The sequence below is a fragment of the Melanaphis sacchari genome, unplaced genomic scaffold (genome assembly GCF_002803265.2).
Source record: "Melanaphis sacchari strain LSU unplaced genomic scaffold, SCAv2.0 Contig11_pilon_pilon, whole genome shotgun sequence".
NCBI lineage: Eukaryota > Metazoa > Arthropoda > Insecta > Hemiptera > Aphididae > Melanaphis > Melanaphis sacchari.
Genome location: NW_020270469.1, coordinates 3666145 through 3689728, shown reverse-complemented (window position 1 = coordinate 3689728; position 23584 = coordinate 3666145). Strand labels below are relative to the sequence as shown.

General features: G+C 21.5%; 1 long non-coding RNA gene across 1 annotated transcript in view; it reads right to left on the bottom strand.

Moving 5' to 3' along the window:
• Nucleotides 1–23002, bottom strand: part of LOC112604130 — a 64258-nt gene extending 41256 nt beyond the window's left edge. Inside the window, exon 1 of the long non-coding RNA XR_003115206.1 lies at nucleotides 22563–23002. This is a non-coding gene — a long non-coding RNA (uncharacterized LOC112604130). The remainder of the gene's footprint in view (nucleotides 1–22562) is intronic.
• Nucleotides 23003–23584: the final 582 nt, after the last annotated feature.

Sequence of the window (23584 nt, the reverse complement as noted above, 5' to 3'; positions counted from 1 at the left end):
TGTTTACAATTTTCTTTCCTGTTGTTGTTTTGAAATTTAATACTACTAAATTGTAACACAACGTCAAAGCTTCAATATTAAACCTAGATCTAGTATTATTATTCAATTTAAATTATGTCGCTAAGTTTTCAATAAATATCTTGACAATTATTTTAAAACCCGAAATAGTCTTTCTGCATTATTACAGGTATTATTAATCAAGTAAAAGATTTCTTAAATATTAATCAATGATTAAACATGTTTTTAAATAGACAGTTCGTCAAAATTTATTTTAAGGATGTTTTATAATTTAATTATTTTATTATCCATTTATTTTTATTTTAGTTGTATAGTAAGTTGAGCTATTTTTTGCTAAAAATTTATTGCAGGAAAATTATTTTAATTTCATATTATTTATTATTGTTATTATTCTTTGTAAGTTAATACCTTTATATAAGTAAAACAATGTAAATAAGTTCATTGTTTAAACAGCTTAAAAAAATAACTAGTATGTACAATTGCAAAAATGGTTCATCTGGATAAATACTTATTAAATTTCAGCAAACATTGAAAATGTTTAAGGAAATATTGTTGTATATTACTTAAATATTGTATCATTGTATATTATTGAAATATGTTTTGATTTTAAATTTAGTAAACAATTTTCATTTTCATTTTCAATATTTTTTTTAATTATTACAATAAAAACTTATATGCAATAAAACATTATATTATGTTGTATTTAAAATTAGCTTTTCATAATAATTTAAAATAAGTAATTGTTTATCTGATCTAACTTTTAGAATCAAACAATATACTCTCAAAATTAAATATTAAAGTGTTTTTTCTTACCTTAAGATTAAAAATAGTTGCACTCGCTCAAGAAAAAAAAATACACACTATTGTAATGGAAATAAATTCATTCCTCTATTCAAAAACAAAAATATTGTAAAAACGTTAAAATATCAATTTTTACTTATCATAAATAAATTAATGTGTGAGTTTATGAAAAATAATTTTTATGGCCAGTATCTAGCACTGTCTTTGCGTATATTAAAATTTACATAAATAATACAAGAAAAACCTTTTTAGTATAATTAATGTTTATATATGTGTATTGTATAAATAATATTGCATATTAGATATTATGTATAATGTCCCGTATCTATCATCATATTATAAAACATTGACTGCATACTTCCATTAAATATACACTTTAAGCTATATTCACTTCATTAAAATAATTTAATTTTAAGTTATTCAATTTTTAATTAATTAAAAATGAGTAAATATATAATGTTACGTATATGATTTCTAATTATTAAAAATAAAATTAGTTTTATAAAATAAAAATGTTATAATCATCAAGATAATTTTGTTCTATAAATCGCAAGGACTTTAAAGTGTAGCACATATGACTAGAACTGATGGAAAAAATAGCTACTAATAAATGATAAAAAAAAAATAATGTTGTACATTGGATAAAAAAAATATATGAGAAATCGAAAGTTTTGCACTATTAAATTTGAAAGCAGTTAAGATTTTGATCTCAAAAAAAATGTTTTTGACACACGAACGATCGAATAACTTAAAAGGTCATCCATCCTTATAGCCATCAAAGAAAATGTGACCCAAGTCTAAAACTTTAAATCGTTAAGATATTATATTATTTCTTAGACTAAGATTTTTCCCATTAAATAATATCCTAAAATATAATTTTTTTTTGAGATATCATGTATATATATATTCTATACTAAAACAAAGCATTTTATTTATTTGTTAATTTATCTATAATTCTTAGTGTTAATCGATGTTTCAATTTTTAAGTAAAAAAAAATGTTTATTGTTTACTGTACCATATAATTTTCATAAAAATACAAATAATAAAACAATTTTTGAAAAATATAAAACTATACTTATGGTTGTATACGAATTTTCAATTAATAACAATGAAAATAAGTGCATGTATGCTATTAAATTTTCCCCAAATAAAATTTGAAAAAGGTAAGCAAAAGCTAATCTCGACAATTTTATCACAAAAATGCACTGATAATAATATTTCCAAGTGTTTAACCTACTCTATTTCTCTTGTAGTTTCATCTATACTTTTTATTTTTTATGATTTTTATGTTTATCTTTGTATCTGTAGTTTCGAAAAGGCATTATTATCAAATTCTTGGTGACTATTTTCTTTAATCATAAATTAAAGTGTAATGGGGTTAATCAACATTGGGTAATTTATATCTACTATAATATACATAATAAATGTATATATATGTTAAGAGAAACATATGCCATTTTCAATTTTGAGTTCTGTACTATCCAGTTATTCCACCAAATCATTTAAAACTAACTTTTTAGGTAAATTTACTAAATGTATAATAATTTTAATTTGCTTCTTAATATTTGTATTGAAGCAGTCTTATTTCATTGTTAACTTCTTTTTTTTTTTAATGCTATTTGTAGATTATTGATAGAGTAAAATAAATTATATTTAAATTTTATTTCAAAATAAATTTTTTGTTGAAGAGACAACTAGTTTTATCAAATAAAACGTCAAAAACATTTTATATTCCACCATTTTGTATTTACATCTGTTTCTACTCTCTTATATATCATATCAAGAATAACGAATTACAGTAATATGATCACGTAAAATAAATTTAAATTAGTTTTAATTAATAAATTGTTTAATTTTTTTATGTTCTACATCAACTTTTTAATTTTTAAATTATCAATAAATTTAATAAATTACGTATTATGCTTTGAACTATAAGTACCAATATTATTTTTCATTAAAACTATCAAAATTTGTATGCATTGATCAAATTAAAATTTATTAACTTCAAATAATTTCTAAACGAAATAGTAGCTTAAACACAGTAAACACACTTTATGGCGATGTGATATCCTCATCGGATATATAAGTATACACATACGAATATACAGTAAAATTAAAGACAAATTAGAAAAGTATAGGTAAATAGGAAAAGTGGAACAACGTATATTAAAAGGTACAGAAATTTTGACCATATTATTTAACATAGGTCATTATTATATGAATAAAAATAATTAAATAATAAAATTTAAAAAAGATAGTTATTAACAATCATTTAAACAGATTATATCGGCACTTTCCATTACCGTATAAACATGATACAAAATCACATAAAATACATATTTTAATGCCATATACAAAACTAGTACTATACCGCATAGATTGATAAAAATATGTAATATAATTTTGCTCATAAAAAATAGTATGATACTGCAAAAATGTATTAAAATTTATACAAGTTGATGAACAAAAATAACAAAAATATTATAATTTTATTGTTGATCTATTAAAATATCAATCTTCAAAAATATAAAGTAATTACTATCAATATTTTAATAAATATTTTTCATACGTATAACTTAAAAATTAAATTGATGTGGAATATAAAATTCAAACCAAATTTGATTAAATTATGATTCAGCGCCATTAGTTATTCTTTTCATACCATTAAATTTTACAGCCCACGTTGAAGGAGGAAAAATTTTAGGGTCAATATAAATTACAAGTACATAATTAGCGAATTCCGTGAATTTTATATGTTTTAGAGGATGCATAATAATTGCGTCCCAAAAAGGTATATTTTGTAAGTAGTAAATTATATAGCTATTTTGCATCCCGTTTTGGGGATGCAACTCGACTAAATTATTCTTCCTATCTATTATAATATTTGTGAACATCAGCTAAAAGAGTTTCTTTTTTGTCGTTAAGAAATAATAAATTATTTAGTAAGTTACAATTTTTATTTCATTCAGTTCAAATATGTGAACAAGTTTTTCTTAAGGTTTATTTTAATTATAGATGATGGAAGGTAGATAAAGTTTTGTATCGTTCTCGATTTATAGATTTTTAAAAAACATTTATATTAAATGAACACATACTTGGAATTTTTTGATACTTAAACATTTTTTCGAATTATTTTTATTGGCTTTTCATATAATATATTTCCGTGAACAAAAACTATTTTTCCATTGTTAGTGGTAATAGTTGCATTGCATTTTTTTTCGCATACATCGTTAAAAAATATCAATTGGATTCCAATAATTAGTTCTAAAATATTAAAGTTATTGTTTTCAAAAATTATTTATTTTTTTCCATTATTATTTTTAAAATGTTTAAATATAATATTTTTTTTATTTGAAATGTTCGATGATTCAAAGATTGAAAGCTGGCTGAAAACCAACTACAGATTTGTATACTGTAGAAAAATCTTTTACAGATAAAGCTGAATATTGTTACCTTAATTAAAAATGTATTTATTTATCGACAGCGATATTTATCAAAAATATTTGGCTAAATTTTTATGCGATAATGAAATATTCAGTATTATAAAATCTGTTGATGTTTTAGTTCTATGTGTATTTTGAACAATTGTTTGAATACCGGCGACGCCCATTATTACCAATGCAATTGTTCTAGTAACATTTCAAAACAAAGACACTAACTATTTATTAATGCTAATGTCCTGATTATTAAATACATGTAATAAAATTTTAATCAGATGAAAACTACTTCAAACCAATTTAATACAGGTAAATATTAAGTCGTATGAACTGTAAACCATAACAATTTTGACAATTATGTTAGGTATTGAAATAAAATAATAATGGTAATACAATCATTAATAATATATTATATTTTCAAGTTTTTATGAGTAAAAATAGTTGACTTTTTATCTTTGGCTAATAAACTAAGTTAAACAAATAACACTTGAGGTTAAAATTATAATGATGTAGTGTTGGTAGCTATTAGTACCAATTGGTTTTTTCATACTTAAAAATCATTAACAGTTCCTCACAAAGTATAAAGTAATAAATATCGAATTACAGAGTGCAATAATAAATTAAAAAAAGAAAATAATAATTTTTTTTTTTTTTTTTAAAAGAGCTCGCAACAACATAGGCCATTGGGATTTAACTGTGGTAGGGGTAAGGGTTGGTACGGTAGATTGTTTTTTACGATTATTATTATTGATAGTAAATATGTGTATGTGTGGCAAGGTTTTTAAACACTATGATCCCGAGTGGTCACCCATCCGGGAGCTAGTATTTGTGGCCGTTACTTACTCTCAGTCACATTCCGCGACTGGTAGCAGCCAACTCGTCACACCAAGCCACAATAATTCTTTATTTTTTATAGTTCCCGTAAATTATGCGTATCTAATTGATTTATAGTAGCTAAGATATTTCGTTTATTTATGATTTTTAGATTAATTAAACTTAATCTAATATTTACCTCTAATATTGATTGCTTAATATTTGATTAACTATAGAAAGTTAAGTGAAATTTAATAGTTAATTATAGGGTAATTTTTAAAAATCCACTGAACTAATAAACTAGGTATTAAGTGCGACTTAAACAAAGTATTAATTATGTATAGCTAAAGACATATTTCTGTAATTAATTTGATAGTTGACAGAATTACTAGTTATTTTTAGCTATTTAAAATTTAAATTCAAAATTGAACAATATAAATGACTTTAAGTGCTTTAATACAAATATTATTTACTTATCATCATTATCGCAATTGTAATCTATCTATATAAGCATTAAAAATGAGTCACTGATAAATATAAATCATAATATATTACTACATATTTATATTTATAAATAGTTTTCAAATATTATATTCATATAAATTATTCTAACTCAAAAAAATATAACAAAAGAACTTCGGTTATTCTATACCTTTTTTTTTTTAAATCTAGTAAAATATGAAAATCTATGAGTAATTTCGATAAAATGTAAATATTTTTATTCTTTGTAACCCATAAGCTATTTTTTAGTTATATGAAAGGTTGCTCACACACAATTTTTGTCCGTAAAACAACGAAAATTTAAACTGTTGTTTATTTATAGTTATTGCTCTTATTTGAAAATTTAAAACAGCATTCATCATTTCAATTACATTAATGTAATATTCGCATGTTTATACACAACAAGAAAAGAAAATTTTTTATATAAAAACCATATTTTATTAGTGATAATTTAGGAAATTTTTAACAAATTTTAATATTTTATCATTTAAAAATAATAAATTATATATTAATAATAATTTTGTTAATTAAACTCGACCAACAAAAGTTTTAATTGAAATACATAACAAATGTTCAGTATAAAATAAAATATGTTCCATTAAGTAAAAAAAAAGTATCAATAGCTAATACTTGTAATGTGGGTACAAAATAATATTGCTAAATAGTGATAATCATATTACCGACAAAATATGCCACAATATTTTTTATTAAAAACAGTATGACCAGGTGTTTGTTGAAAGTACCTACATCCTTCTTCAACTATGGATACCTTTTAACATAATATGAATATTTTAAAATAATTGTATAAAAACAAAGATGATGCGCTTGAGAGCCTTTCAACACAAAGCAATGTGTATACATTATAAAAGATAAATAATTCACGATAAAACTATTTTACCAAAATGTGTGACAAAAGGACGTTGTACCTGTATGTGTTGTTACTTTTTTACTTACGCATGACATAGGTACCAATACTTTACTTTCAACAGTTCCGATTTTATGTTGTTGGTTTAAAAATTAAGATAAATTATTAGCAAACTTAGAGGTAAGAACATTATTAGTGTTCTCTCGTTGAACTTTTATGATATTTTAAATTGTAAGCAAGTTATGAGTATACAAAGTATTCCAGCTTAACAATACTTATAACTATCTTAAAAATTAAAATACCATTAAAAACAGACGAGATAGTACAGAACATTTTTTTACTTTTAAGTTTGTTAATGGGTCCATTCACTCTAATATTTAAGTTAACCTCACAAAATTGGAACTGCTTACAGACATTTTAGTATATTATAATTTAGAAAGACAGAGACATCATGCATGCGGGTACAAAGTTCTCTTAAATCTTATTTAACAAATTCCCATTCATATCGTACATAATTAAATTATTTATTCATTTATTTTTGATAAACCTTATAAAAATAATAAAATAGTTCTTTTTTGGTTTTCTGGAATTTTTTTGATTCATTAAAATTGTCATCAATACTCAAAACTCATAACTTATATTATACACAGTTTCAAACTGCACACTATTTGACTTACAAATATAATACCAGGAATGCACCAGCATAACATTAATACCAAAAGAACAAAATCTATTTAGTCCTTAAAATACGTTTATAAAACATACATACATATAAGTATATATTTATTTTTATGTTAATTAAAAAAAAAAAATATAAAAACCATCCAGGTAGAATTACATAATATAGTATACTTTAATAGTATTATATTTTTAATGAGATTCTTATAATACTTTGATGATAATAATATAGTATGAATTATTTAAAAATAATTTAATTAAAGTTATAATATTATAGTCTGTATACAACACATTTAAAGCATTTTTTTTTTTTTTTTTGTAGAAAATAACAAAAAAAAAAATAAATAAATAAAAAAATATTTTAAATATTTTAGAGTTTATCATATGTTATTAGGAATAAAAAATTTTGATATAAATGTAAAATTTATTGATGGTTTTTTTTTACTATCAGTGTTTTCTTCATATGTATGTATGCTATTTTATTTTTCATTAGCTTAACCTATTTTGAAAATTTTTAAATAATGTCTTAAAACCAAATCAGTTGATAATAAAAATATAATAGCTAATAAAAATATCAATATAGTTAAAAATTTTAAATTAATAGATTTATCCATTGTAATTAATCATTAATTAAATGTTAATCATTCTTGAAAAATGAAAATATATAGGTACATTCTATCAACGCGATCATTCATAAATCTTAATACGCATCTATCAATAATAATAATTATTACATTTCTGAAACGTCAACCTACACCAATGGTAAATTCTCCAATAAATTAATACATTACAGTATTACACATTTAATTGTGTTTAATATAAAGCTAAAAACAAATATCAATGAAAACTATGAAGACATTAATGGTTGTTTTTAATTAACACGTCATCAATCCTACTTTGTGTATCAACAACTTCTAAAATACTCCAAAAAAAAATATTGTTCCTCATAATACAGAATATCAAGATATTATTAACTACTTTTGTGGTTGGAAACATGACTATCATTTATAATAATAATTCAGTATAATTATTATACCTCTAAATGATAAATAATCACTTTCATTAATTCAAGGTTTTGAACAAATTTAACTTTTAATAAAAATATTTTTTTCTTAGAACTTGATAGAAACAAAATTTTGTAAATATCAATAAATATCTGTAATATGAGATTAAATAAATAAGAATGAAAACGTTATTTTTACTGAATTAAAATTCTGTATATCCAAATAATATATTATTAATATAAAAATATTAATCAAATAAAAAAAAGTAGTATATTAATTTTATTATAAATTAAAATATCTCAAATTTAATAATATCAATAGAAAAAAAAAAAAAAAAAAAACAATAGTATAATGAAAATTACTTTATTCTGATGTTATTAACTATATACAAAGATATGGAGATATGGTTAAATAAATTTCATAAAAAATACTTAGTTAAAATGAGTTATACGAAATTCTTTTATCAGCCAACTATAAAAATGTAATGATAGTTCTAGATGGTATACTTTGAAATAGAGTTAGTAATTTATACAAATATATAGGTACTTATATCTGTGTAATATAATGTACCTTGTATAACCAAAAGGAATTAAAAATTTGTACCAAATTTTATTTTTTAATAAGAGTATAAGTTATTATTTAAAAATATTTTAACTTATATCTTTCAATTTATATAAAAATATTATGAATAATTATAAATATATATTTTATTACTAATTAACTTAAATTTTCCGTATAAACTGAATACTAGAGAAACAAAAGTTCATTGTCAAATCTACTATCAGATAACGATATAAAGAGACAAAGGTTATTTTTTTATCAATGCCCTAAAGATCTTTCAAGTTAATTAGCATCAACATAACCATAAGTATACTAAGGAAATAAAATTCAAGTTTTTGTAAAATAAATTTGTCTATAATTTCGGATCAAAACTTTCTTTATAGGCATTTATTGTTTAGACTAAATTTAAAAAACTTAACATGATGTATGCATAAGATATTGCTTAAATATTTTTCTACAAAGGACTTTTCTGTCTATAGTATTAATGCTTTTGAAACTAAAAACAGTTTTTGGATATTATAACATATATAACATTTACAGAATTTTATCGAACAGTTGAACATTTTTTTTTTTGCGTATACATCATTAAATTATCATAATTATAATCTCATTATGCCTAAATAATTTAAAAAATGGTTTATATTTTTAGAACTCTGAATAAACTATAAATGTACAAGTACACGTAATAATATGAATATTTTAACGATAAATGTATCTTCTACTTCTAAAAGAAAATTATTAATATATATATATAAATAGACATACATGGAAGTACACGCGTAATGGCCCTGACTAAAATGACGGATCATATCCATACATTTATCATGTTTCATACAAATAGCAAGTTAGAAAAAATTGCATGACAAGGGTCACAATATTATTTTATTTCAATAAGGATACTCTTTTTAATATATAAATGGCAACTATATTACTTTAGTCTTCTATACATTTTTTAATTTTTAGTTTAAAAAATGAAAATAAAATATATTTTCCTAGTAAATATAGTAGATACATATTATATTAGATAAGTTAAAAGAGGTAGGACTTTCAAAAAGTATCAATTATTTAAACTTTTCACAAATTCTAATTATTATTTCTAAAAAAAAAAAAATATTGGAATTTAAAATTATTTCATTGATATTATGAGTTATTTTTAATTTAATTATTATATCTGGTATCCAAATTATAGCCAATTTACCAACACACGCTTTATAAAATAAATATTTGAATAAAATTAATAAATGATATCATGATTATTCCTATGTAAACAATATAAATAATATAGTAGTATTTATAGAGAATCATTATCATTTTAAAATGATATTTTATTATAACTGTGAAATTTAGACAATGTCTTTAATAAACTATGCATTTCATCAAAAAAATTATTACTAACACTTAGCTTGTAAAAACATAACTCTTAAGTATAAATCAAATAAAAAAAAAAAAAAACTATTTATATGCTATACAATTAAAATATGGTTATTATTGATTAAAAAAAAAAAAAAAAAAAAACTAAAATATTTATTGATATTATTTTTATATTCGTTTTTTTTTTTTTTTTTTTGAAGATTTGAAGAATTAAATACCTAAATTAAAATAACACCTAATGTATAATATTTTATTAGCTTAATAATTCTTAAGTACCTATAATTACATTTATAATTAGGTTCACGTATGCAATTGCGATGATGAATACATAATAATATAAACAATTTTCAGTAAATAATTGTTCAAATAATATAATCAAACGTTTCGAAATTAAGAATTATTTTACATTTATTTTAATTTTTTTTTTCTGTGATTTACATCGTGTTTGTTTTAGTAAACTCCCTCAGGTCTACTGGCTACTATATACAAATATTAATTTATCCGCCTCCTATCTTAACATTAAAAGTTACAAAACTATATGAATATTTAATGCAAACTACAAATTCAAATTTTAAAACATTTACATAAATTACCTTTATAAGTTGACTATCTCAAATTTTTAAGTACCTAATTAAAAATACTTTAAATATTAATACATATAGCTATAATTATGTAGGATTTTGCACAAAAATACTATTTTTTAATTTTAAAAATTAAATGGACAAAACTAAATAATATGTTAAAATACAGAATTTATAATTTTTTTTTTTTGTATAATACCGTATTATACTGTATAGAACCTTAAATTATCGAAAATTTAACACAAGTTATATAACCATTATTAATTAAAAAAATACATAATACAATAATTATTTTAGACCAAAATTTACCAAATTAATATTTAGTCATGCTACCAACTATGATGTACCATGTACCATACGTCCATATACCTAGTGACTAGAAATAATTTAAATTTAAAATATTTTAATTACAATTCATAATTCTTAGTAAAAATATTTTTCATATATTTCAAAATAAATAAGGATTTGAGTTATCTTATTATCTGTTAATTAAAAATATCTACTAATTTTTTTGGTTCCACATTTTTTACTTCTTGTAAGTACTAAGTTCTTATATTTAATACAAGCAATTTTGTCAAAAAAAAAATGATTTTGTTTTTAAAAAGTTTAAATAAACAAAGATATTATCTTTGTTAATAAATCGATTACTATATATTATCTCGTTGTACTTTTATTTACATTGATTTGTCATTCCTAACACATGAATGTTAAATAAACATATTACAATTATAAATTATAATAATATATAATAAAAATATTTATGATAACAATAATTAATAAAAATAACGCATTATTATATACATAATACAAACTCACATCTCTAGACAAAACATACATACCGAAACACCATAATATTTAAATAATAGATACTAATTACATGGTAAAATAACCAATAATAATTAAATATTGTTCAAATTAAATTAAAATTTAATATACTTAATTTTGTGAAATGAATACTTTTTTCTTAGCTATTCTTATATTAAACAAATAGGTATAAATGTAGATTTATCAAACTCTAAATTCATATTCTTGAACTGCTTGAAGTAAAGCCATTAAATACTTCCTTGTATTACGCGGACATGTATTGCTATTCCTTTTTAAAACACAGTTATAATTTTACATAAAATATAAATTGTAAATATTTTATATTTTCTTTCTGCAAAAAAAAAAAAAAAAATTTAACTTAAAAATATCATATAACTTTAACTTTCAACTTGAAAAAATATAAGTTAAACTATTTATTTGATACCATACATAATATGTAAACAAATAACAAATAATATGCTATGTATATGCTATATATTAATTTCAATTTATTTTAATATATTTATTTACCAGTTAAGTTTCATTTATAAGTATATTTAAAATCATAATGATATTTTTTACTTTCAATATTATTTGAATTGTTAAATTTAATTAATTTAATTAAGTATTTTTATAAAAATATTAAATTTACTTGTTAAAAAACAAAATGTTGTGAATTATATAATATTCATAAAAGCTGTATAATTGTAATAGTTAATTGTTTAAAATTAAAAATATAAATCATAAACCTATTTGCATTTATTTTATTATAAGTTTTTATCAATTTATATTTAATTTTCTTATAACAATCTCTAGAATAAATACTTACATGAAAGTGATGAACATTTCATAATATTTATTTGTAACATTAATTAAGAAATGTTTAAATTATTAATAATTTAATATTTATAGATGTACATTTATATATATATTTTTTTTTTTTTTTGTAGATGAACTATATTAATTATTTATAAGCTTAATAAATAATGTTAATTCATATTTATTAATGAATTATTTTTTAAAAACAGTTTATTATGAATGAGCCAGAAAATTCAAACTATCAATAGTCAATAGTTAATAGTAACGTAAAATAATTAACTGTTCTATAATTTTGTTATTAAACACATGAAAATAGTTCAATGTTATGCGTTTTTTTTTTTGAAAATACTAAAGTACTTATTTCCCCAATACTTCTAATTCTATAAGCTACGAGTTTCAAAAAATATAATAAGTCATTCTTTTTTGATAACTAATATCGTAATAGTAAAATATAGCCTACTTTAAAATAATTAAATACCGTAATTGGAATAATAATTGTAGTGATTTTAATGAAATATAAGAAATATTTATAAAAAAAAACATCAAATTCATTGTAATAAATCTAATATAAATATGATATTAAAACTGGTTAACTAGTAACTAATATGTTACAATGTAGAGATAACCATTTAACATGGATTAATGTAGTATATAAGGACTAATACAACTCTAAAATCAAAATCAAATGATTACCCTAATTCTGCATTTAATTACTCAAATTTCTATTGTATAATCCAAAATTCTAAGTGCCAAATCAATATGGGTATTGCCTGTCTAAAGTAGATATATTAATCTAGTGTTTTATTGCAGTATATAATATAAGAAATGCCATTCTAAGTTTAAATTTGCAAGGAAAGAAACGCTATTAAAAAAATAAATTATAATTCGAGTAGAGTTCTTGTATCATATTTATTTGCATTGGTTTGAGTATTCTTAAAACTATTAATATATTTATAAATGAGTAGAGTATTTTTCTACTAATCTAGCAAAATTATATGAAAAAAAAAAATATGTGTAACAATATCTACAAAACTAGGTATGGTTATTCTTATTTTAGTTTGCATAAATATATATTTCAAAAACGTCCATATATATTTTTAACTATTTAAAAAATTGGGCAGTAGAAAAAGTAATATAGAATATTCTTAGAAAATTAAACAGAATAATATGGAGTCCAAATGTCATTCAAATCTTTTTATTTTATTTTTAAGTTATCAGCAAATATATTTTAAATATTTTATTTTATTAATTTTAAATGAAACATTATTAATATAAAAGAATAAAACGAATGACTTAACTTCGCTTTAAACTATTATGATAGATGTTCTATATTTAAAAGATTTTGTTTTAATGAGAGTTTATTATTCAACAGTACAACTTTTCATGATTTTTTTTTTTTTTTGTGGTAGATTTTATATTTACAATATTTGAATGAAATTGACACGTATGCTATATATTGATACATTATATAAATTAAGATAAATAAAATAAAATAATATTGTGTGTAGTTGACAATAGATTTATGCTTACTTCTCCAACAATGCTCAACCTTTAGAACAAATTAATTATTTTTGACGTATTTTAGCATAATGCGTGTGCTAATATCCGTATTGGTGATCAAACATCAATTACCTTTAATATATTTATGTTTGAACAGTAAGAACAACCTACAATTAATGATGATGTACAACAAACATGATGTACAACATGTACAACAGGCAATATCGATGGTGATAAAAATTAACATAATTTTACCATTAATAAATTGATAGCATAGAGCAGTATCAATAAAATAATATTTTTAATAGGTAAGTGAAATTATTTACTATTATATTAAACTGTCAAACATTTAATTAAATTTCACTCTGAATAGTAGTGATTATACAATAATAATAATAATAAAAAAATATGGGTTTTATTACAAAAAGTATAATAAATAAAACATATTTAATATTAGATACCTAATTAAAAATTATTTTATCATAATCTGTGTTTAAAAAGTTTAAAAATATAATTTTTAATTTTATAAATAATTGCTTAAAAAAAAAAATAAGAACCATAATTACTTAAGGTTAATATTAAATAAGATACTTGTACATTTCATTGAATTTTTGTATACTCAATGATAATAATCAATTCTTTTTTATTTTTAATATTATTTTATTTTACCATTAATATTTTCAAAATAACCACATACTCGTAGATAATAATTTAAGCACTAATAAAAATATGAGTATCAGCTATGTATTTTTCCTTGTTTATATTATTGAAATTTGGAATGTTATATTAAACCATCCATTCTAAAATCCTAAAATGTGATATATTTTGTTGTGTAAATTAAAGTTCTAATTTAATGTCAAAAAATAATCTAGAATGAAATAAAATTAACATTTAATAAGTATAACATAAAACATTAAACATTGTTATATTCGGATTTTTTGTTAATAAAACTTAGTTTATAGGAAACTAAACACAAAAATACTATATTGAGAATAGTAAAATAGACAAGTGAGGGATGAGAGGTCATACAGGGTATTCAATTATAAGTATATTTAATTATGTACTGACGTAGTTTGTTCTATAATATTACCTTATCCATTTTCATTAACAAAATACAGCGTGTATGTACAAAATACAAACATGTAAGTTATGAAGGACAATAAAATATTTTAATTTGAACTCTATTGATGTAAAATTACATATCATAGACAATAAATTAGTAGTTGTGACGAATGTTAGTTATTATTTCAAAAATAGGAATAACTTTTAATTTCTTATTTCTATCTAAGATATATTTCAAAATTGTTAAGAACTTTTATAAAATAAATATTATATTTCCACTTCAATTTATTAAAATTCAACTTTTGGAGTAATTATTAATATCTACGTGATCATTTATTAGTTCATACAAATTGAGTGTTACCTAACAGGAATAATTCGATGGCAATCAATGACTTAAACATATATTTTCTATATTATATGAAACATTTATGATTCTAATTATAAATGTTTTCAATTAAAGCTTGGTCTAAAATTATTTGAATAGTTAGAAATTAAGTAACAAGTTACTTTTTTTGATAACTAATAAAATTATAACGTAACTAGGTAGTTAACAAAAAATAATAAAGTAAAAAATTTAGTTATTTTTGGTTAAAATAATGATTTTAATTTAACTATTATTTTTCCTAAACTAAAGCAAATTTCAAATTTTAATTTTAATTTTTTTCACTTAATAATATATGTATGGTAAATAAATAATATGATATTAATAAAGTAATAATAATATTTGCACTGCCGAAAATATGTATTCAATGTTTCGAATTCTAAAATAACAAAAATTAATTTTAATTTGTTTATGAATTATATTATTTACAGCACGCATTTATATTAAGAGGATGACAATTATTCTATAAGAAAAATACCATATTTTTTATCCTAGTAATAATTTTAAACAGAAAAAAGCATTAAAAACAAAAATCTATGACATATTTTAAGGTAGATAGTATAAGTTTTAAATTACTCAGTAGTCATCAATATAGATGATTTCATTTTGATTTTAAAAACGATGTTATAAGATTTTGTTATCTTTAACCTACGAACACGTAGCATAAGAAAATAATTCTATTGGACTAGAGTTCTGAAATAGAGAGTTTTAAATTAATAATCTTACTACTGAGAATTCATCGGCAATTGTCTCCTATTTATTTATTTATTTTCCTTTTTATTTACTATACATAGGAAGTTATATATTAAGAGAAAAAAAATTATATTTAGAAATAAGTATTTAAAAATTTTATTTTCTCATTTATATTATAAACATTTTTTTATAAATAAATAACATTTGATAATATAGTTTTAAATTTAAACAATCCTATTCTTTTCAGAAAATTAAATAGCAAGTGTTTTCAAAGTCATAATATACTCAAATAAAATATGCTTTTTTCATAAAAAAATCAAGCTAATTTTTCAATACTCACTTTATGTTAAACAGTTTGAAATTATCTTTAATAAACCGATATGCTAATTATATTAAGATAAAAAAAAAGTTAGATAACTGATTAAAAAATTAGCCACACATACTTAAATATGTTAATCTAATTAATGAATAAACTTAATAAACTTAATTTAGTAGATAATTTAAATTTAATCTTATAAATTGTCTACAACGATTCAAAATTATAACTATATGTAATAACTATAATTAATAACCCATGTTTGTGAAGTCTCATTTGAATCGCAACATCTACAATTATTTAAATATTCATTTCTTAAAACTTTCTGAATATAATAACTTAATTAATTGTATCATGGTTATTAATTCAATAAAACCTAAAAATATTGAGTGAAAAAAATATGGAGAAATGGATATGGATTTGCTGTAAAATAGATGAAAAATGAGTTACTGCTATGGACGCATTAAATTTTATTTCAATGATATGCTATTGTATACTAAACATGATCTTGAGCAGGAATAATTTATAATCCAATGACATAACTATAAGTATAATAATTAAGTGATAATAATGTAAACCACAAACTATATTAAAATATATATAAAAAAAAAGGCTCAAAGAATAGTAATAAAAATCATTCTAATATAATGTGAAGAGATAGATTTTCTATATTATATTTAACCTAAACACACAAATATCTAAGATAACTAGTGCAAAACATTTATTCGATATTCAATTTTAGAAAACCGTTATTTAAATGTTTATAATAATATACAATATTCATTAATTAGTTGTAATATTTATAAGCACATTTAATATAAGGCACATTTTACATGTGTCCTAGACAAAACTATTATATGTATATAAAAGTAAATTGTTACAAAACTTATACATGATGATTTTTATTCATTTGCTTTATATCTTAATGAATAAAATAATGCAATTTAAGTACCTTTTTACATACTAAAATATAAAGTAACACATTTAATCCTACTGAAAGAGTAATAAAAAAAGTTAGTTTATAATATTATAACAAGTTCTTCTTATTCATATTATACATTAGGTGTATATAATATATATAATAAATTTTTAGTAAATATTATGTTATACACATATATAATTTAATTAATAGTTATAATAATAGGTGAATCGTTTTTAATTAGTTCTACGTGTGCATTTAAATATACTTATATTTATTTTCTTTTTATAGAACAATACGCCCAAAAAATCAAAACAAACAATTATATAAATAGGCTTAACTTAAAACGTTGATAAGTATAATGTAAATAGATTTTCTTTTTTTTAAATTTTAGATCTTTAATAGATAAAACATAAATTATTTATATTAAATATAATAATGGTATTTTCCTGGATAATTTTAACTTTTTAAAAATATATTGTGTTTATCAAAATATTTAATGGTATATGCATATATTCCTAAATGTTTAAGTTATAACCTAATGAAAATTATATTAGTCATTATATAATCAAACTATTTTAAATTAATAATTATTCAGGAATAACCCTGACTAATTTACTTTAAGTGTTAAAATATATATTCATTGCCATTAGGTTATTAAAAATATTTTGTTTATTCAATAAAATAAATAAATAAGTTGAATCTGACTTGTTTTATTTAAGAAAATGTATACAACATAAAAATTTAAAAAAAATACAAAATACAAAAAATATTGAGTAAGTTAAGATACAGGTAATTTATTTTGATGTTTTAAGAAAGAATAATTTTTGGTAGTATATTTTAAATTTTAATATAATATAATTGTCATGGAAAATACAATTTTTAAAACCTAATTAAAAACTAATTTTTTAATAATCAGAAATTAAAAAGTCTTATTCTGGATTTAAATATAATATAATATAAGAGAAAAAAATATGAACTTTAAACAATTCGTGTATTTTTTTTTTTTTTTTTTTTGATACCAAGTATAAATGTAATACAATATAATAATAATAAATAAAGTAGGCATGTCTAATATAATATAACATACATATTAGGATACTTCATGTGTAAAAAAAAGAAGTTATGTGATGAATCCATGGAAGGATGGTCATGTGATATATATTAGAATTTATTTTTATGTATTCAATGAATAAGTATAAAGAGAATTTGAAATAAATCTTTAAAATACTTAACTGGGATATTCAATTAAGAAAATTTAAGCTAATTGTTGTTATTAAAATTGCATGATAACGTACAAGCTTTGTTTAAAATATCGTATTTATAATTTATAAAATCAATAAACTACATTATTAAATACCAACAGCTTAAATTTATAAAAACAAAAATAATCCTTAGTAAATGTCTATAGATTTTCAAATAAATGTGTATCATACTAAAGCAGCGATGGTAAAATAAACAATATGTAACTTAGAGTTTTCTATGGTTATATTATTATATTATTATCTGTAAAAATATATTTAAGGTAAGGAAATGGAAATCATAAATGGTATTTCAATTGAATGGAAAAAAAATTATAAATTATCAATAACTATTATTTACCATATATTTTACAAATGTGTTTTATCATAATAAATTAAACATTTTAAGTAAAATATTTCTTATAATATGTAGGTATAATTTGATACATAACCATATAATCAAATCATTAATTTGATAAAGATTATTGAAATTTTGTTAATCTCTAAATATGTATTTAACCATACATAATACAAATTACATTTAAATATTATATTTGAAAATGGATGAGAATTTTCAAGAATTCTAGAAATAAACTGATGGATAAACTAAAAACTGAGTAGGTACTATAGAAAAGCCATATACATAATATTCTGTATTATTGATCTTTGCCTACTTACTAAAATTTCCGCTGAAACTATCGTTTTTAAAAATGTTAGAAAATCTTTAATTATTTTTCCAACAAAACTAACCGATATGATTAAATAAATTCACGAATACAGACATGGACTATGAGCAAAACGATGAATGATTTGGTTTTATAATAATATGTGTGTGTATCTAACATAATTTTTAGGATCAGTATAGATCTTTGACAAATTACACTTAGTTGGTATTTTAAGAGATCGATAAATTCTAGTACTTTTTAGAATAACAGGAAAAATATACCTAACTGTAGTACTTAATGTATGAAATACATTTCTTTAATAACAATATGTCAATATGAATATAGGCGTCATCAAATATACTCGGGAATACATATAGGTAGTAGGCTAATTTCTTAGCTCAAAACCATTTTTCATAAGCAATGATTTATTATTTAATTTTGATTTAACATTTAAATTTCAATGATTTGCTCCTCGATAACGAAGTTCACTTGAATCCTCCCTTTTTTAATATATGTTTACAATAAACCTAAATTAATGAAAATGTATAAAATGACAGTATTAATACAAAGTATTTATTCAGGGGTTTAAATTAAGTTTGGGCCTGCTGGAAGTTATAAAAAATATCTAAAAAAACCGGTTTTTTATATAAGATGAATACGTAATCTAAATTCAAAAATACTCCGGGTATAGTGCATACAGCAGTTAAAATGATAATACATGAAGTGGGAAAGCATTTACAATATGAAAATCTATTAACATATTTTATTCATTATATTAGGTATATTTCGTATATTACCATACTGAGAGTCACGCGATACTTGGTTAATGTGGTAATGGCCGAATTTTCTCATATGGATAATTGAACAAATTAGATCATGTGCCAATCATAATGTTTAATAACTATATTAATATAAAAATAAATTATAATTATATAATTGTTTTTTTTTTGTATACATTAAAGATTACAATATACAAGCTACTTACACTCTATACATTTTTTTTTTTTTTTTATTTATCTCTTTAATTCAAAATAACTAAATAGTTATTATTATTATTATTATTCTAACTTTTAACCTATACATAGACCTTAAAGTTGTAACATTATCCACTAATATCAAAATAAATTAGACATTGTATTAAATATTTTAGTAAAATAATCATTTAGTATCCTAAACAATATGTAATGATATAACCTATGTTTTAATTAATGGTAATATGCACAAAAGTTATCAGAACGTTTTTTTTGGGAATCACGCCATTTGGTATCCTTTTTAACTTTTTTTGCTACCTTTAGTTAACTTAATTTTTATCCATGAAAAATAAATATAACATAGAAAAATATATGGTCTGACTAATTATTATAAAGATTCATACTCATTTAAATCATTATAATCCTGAATAGGTATTATAGATGTCAATACAATAGGTATTTAGTGAATGATTATCAGCAATCATGTTATTAAAAAGAAGACTTATCAATTTTCCTAAAATATCCTATTTTTAAAAATATAATTTATTGATACAACCGATTGCTATTTATAACATCTATATTATTCACATATCGACCTTGGTGGCCACTGTTCTTACTATGTTTCATTAATTTACTACTACTGCAAGTAGTATTAATATTCAACATCACTGAGTTTTAAATACATAAAAAGGATAGAAACCATTTATTAGTTTTCGGTTACATATATATTTTACTTAATTGTTATAACTTATAAGTATAACACAAGTCATGATGCTAAATGTATTGATGTTATTTTGTATTAATATATTAATAATTCACTCTTCACACTTAAAAAATCTATATAAAGGTGAACACGGGTACAAAAACACAAGTATTCCTCCAAGTCAGTATGTTATTATATTTATAAAACTTTGTTTTAATAATTTATAATGACAATTTAGATGATTTTTGATCATAAGATATTACCAGCTAAAAGCAGTGATTTTCTATTTTCCTTTCTTAACGAGTTATATAGTATACATTTCTCAACTATTTTACGGTAAGAATAACAAATACATTTTTAATGAATTAAGTAGAGTCTAACTTTTATAATGTATTTATACACTACTGTCATATGTAGTCATATATTTTGCTATCTTATTATTAAAAATGAATGAATTATTCAATTGTGCAGTTTAAAATAAGTAATTTACGTAAGGCATAGTGAGACAATACTCATTATTCATTTAATATCAGATACTTTTTATACTATTTTAGAAATTATAATTATATATATTTATATATTTATTTGTTTTATAAGAGTGTGTTATTTTGTAAAATATTAAAAATAAAAAAAGGCATATTTAAGTGTCAGAAATCTGTATTTTATTCTACTTTTTTTCAAAATTAAAATTTAGAATCATGAACTTATATTTAATATATAATTTAAGATTTTTTTTTTAAAAAGTCAACATAGTAGATACAATGAGTTATATTATATTAAAAGTCTCGTCTTACCCTTATATTACAACACACGATCACTAAACTCTAGGTGACAGTTAAATACGTAGTTAAAAATTAAAACAGGTAGTAATAGATCGTGAATTTATAATAATTATTAGGTAATATACAAATATCTATTGCTGATGTTGAGGGTTTAATTCGGTAATTAATTAATTTTCACAATAAAGATGATTATTATAGTTTTATAACAATAATATTAATAATCATTTATGTCCAAATATAATTTTATCACAAAATTATAATAACTAGTTAAATTGTTACTTAACTTATTATAATCTGTTGTACTTATCATGGATGATAATTTTCATGTATGTATATATTATAATCTGTATAATTTTGATCGAGTGATTGTAAATTCCACCAATTTATAGATAGTCAATTTTTGAGTTTAATTTAAAATATGTAAATTCCACTGGTACGTTTTATTTTACTTGAAAAATGTAAATTCCACCGGTATTTTTGACCTGAAAACGTGTAACTTTACCGCTGGTAAAATAAGCAACTACTAACTAATGATCATAATTAATTACTACCTATTTTTTTTAAATTTGTGTAAAAAATAATATAAGTATCTGGATTTTAAATAATATATTACCTATGTATAAATAATAAATATGTACAAAAATTATTTACCTATTATCTTGTAACTTATTATTATTATTGCTTAATATTGTTTTATTGTTATTGCGTGTTTAATAATTTTATATCGTACCTATACTGTATTACTAATTAATTTATAATAAATTTAAAAGGGTAAATCAGAATATTTATAAAAATAAAAATGTACTGGTAGAATTTACATTTTTTCTCAGGTAAAAAAATTTTTCGGGTGGAATTTACAATTTTTTTCAGGTAAAAAAAACAAACTGGTGGAATTTGAATGAAAAATAGGTCTTAAGAGGTTGCAATTGGTGGAATTTACATGTGCCTTAATGATAATTATCACAAATCACGATATCATGAGTGTCAATAGATCGTATAATCTAACACGAACGTAAAATACTTATGGCAAAACCACATGCTGTTGTTAATTAAAATAATAATAACAATATTTACGTTTGTTTTCAAGCTGTCGTTAAGTCACTGCACATTCGTTAACCAGAAGGCGTCGTGAAAAAAAAGAAGATTGTACGCAAACGAGACGTGAGACAAGATTTACAACACGTGGTACACACTCACAAGATACCGTCGGACGACTGAAGTTTAAAAATAAACAATCCGAAGGCGGCACGATATTTTGCAACTGTGTTTACCTAGACAGTATAATATAGTATGTCATACACTATCATTTTATTTCACTACTCGTTAACGACGACGGGGGTTTATCGAATCCAATATAGGCAAGTGAAACTTTTGTAAGAGAAAAGACAATCAAAATAAAAAATACAACGGAAAAACGTGTTTTTAAAATATCAGTATCAACGCAAGTGGCAAGAGTACGACCCGGACGGAAGACACAATTCACACGCGACGACCGGAGGCCAACTGAAACGTTGCCGCCGTCGACCTGCGCCCGTCAGCCACAAACACTGATGTTGCTGCCGCCGACGCCGCCGCCTAAGGAGGTTCTCCTTTCACCGCGCACCGGGTGTCCGGTTTATCAGCTGCGGCGACGGCATGCCAACAACGCGGTTATCCCCACATACCCCATCGAAGTTGACCGAACCAAGGATGGCTGGGGTTGTTTGTCGCCGATGCAGTTGTTGTCGTAAAACCGATCGACAGTAAAATTCCTCTTCAACGTTTAAAGAAAAAATAAACACCAATCACTCGCCTACCAATATCACCGTTACTAAAACTTGATAAGAAACGTCTCAAAACAAAAAGATACGTTCCAAACAATATTCAGGTTACTTGTTTGTAAGACTTGAATATTTTGTTTACCCGAGATTTTTTTTTTTTTTTTTAATATAGGGTGTTGGTCGTTTTGTAAGAAATGTGATATTTTTAGTTTATTTAATCGAATTCGGGTTAACCGCGTTACCGAAACCCACTAGCTCTGATAATAAACACTTAACGAAAATCAAAATCAAGTTAAGATCAAGAAATTAAACTGTAGACATAATACTCCAGTATAT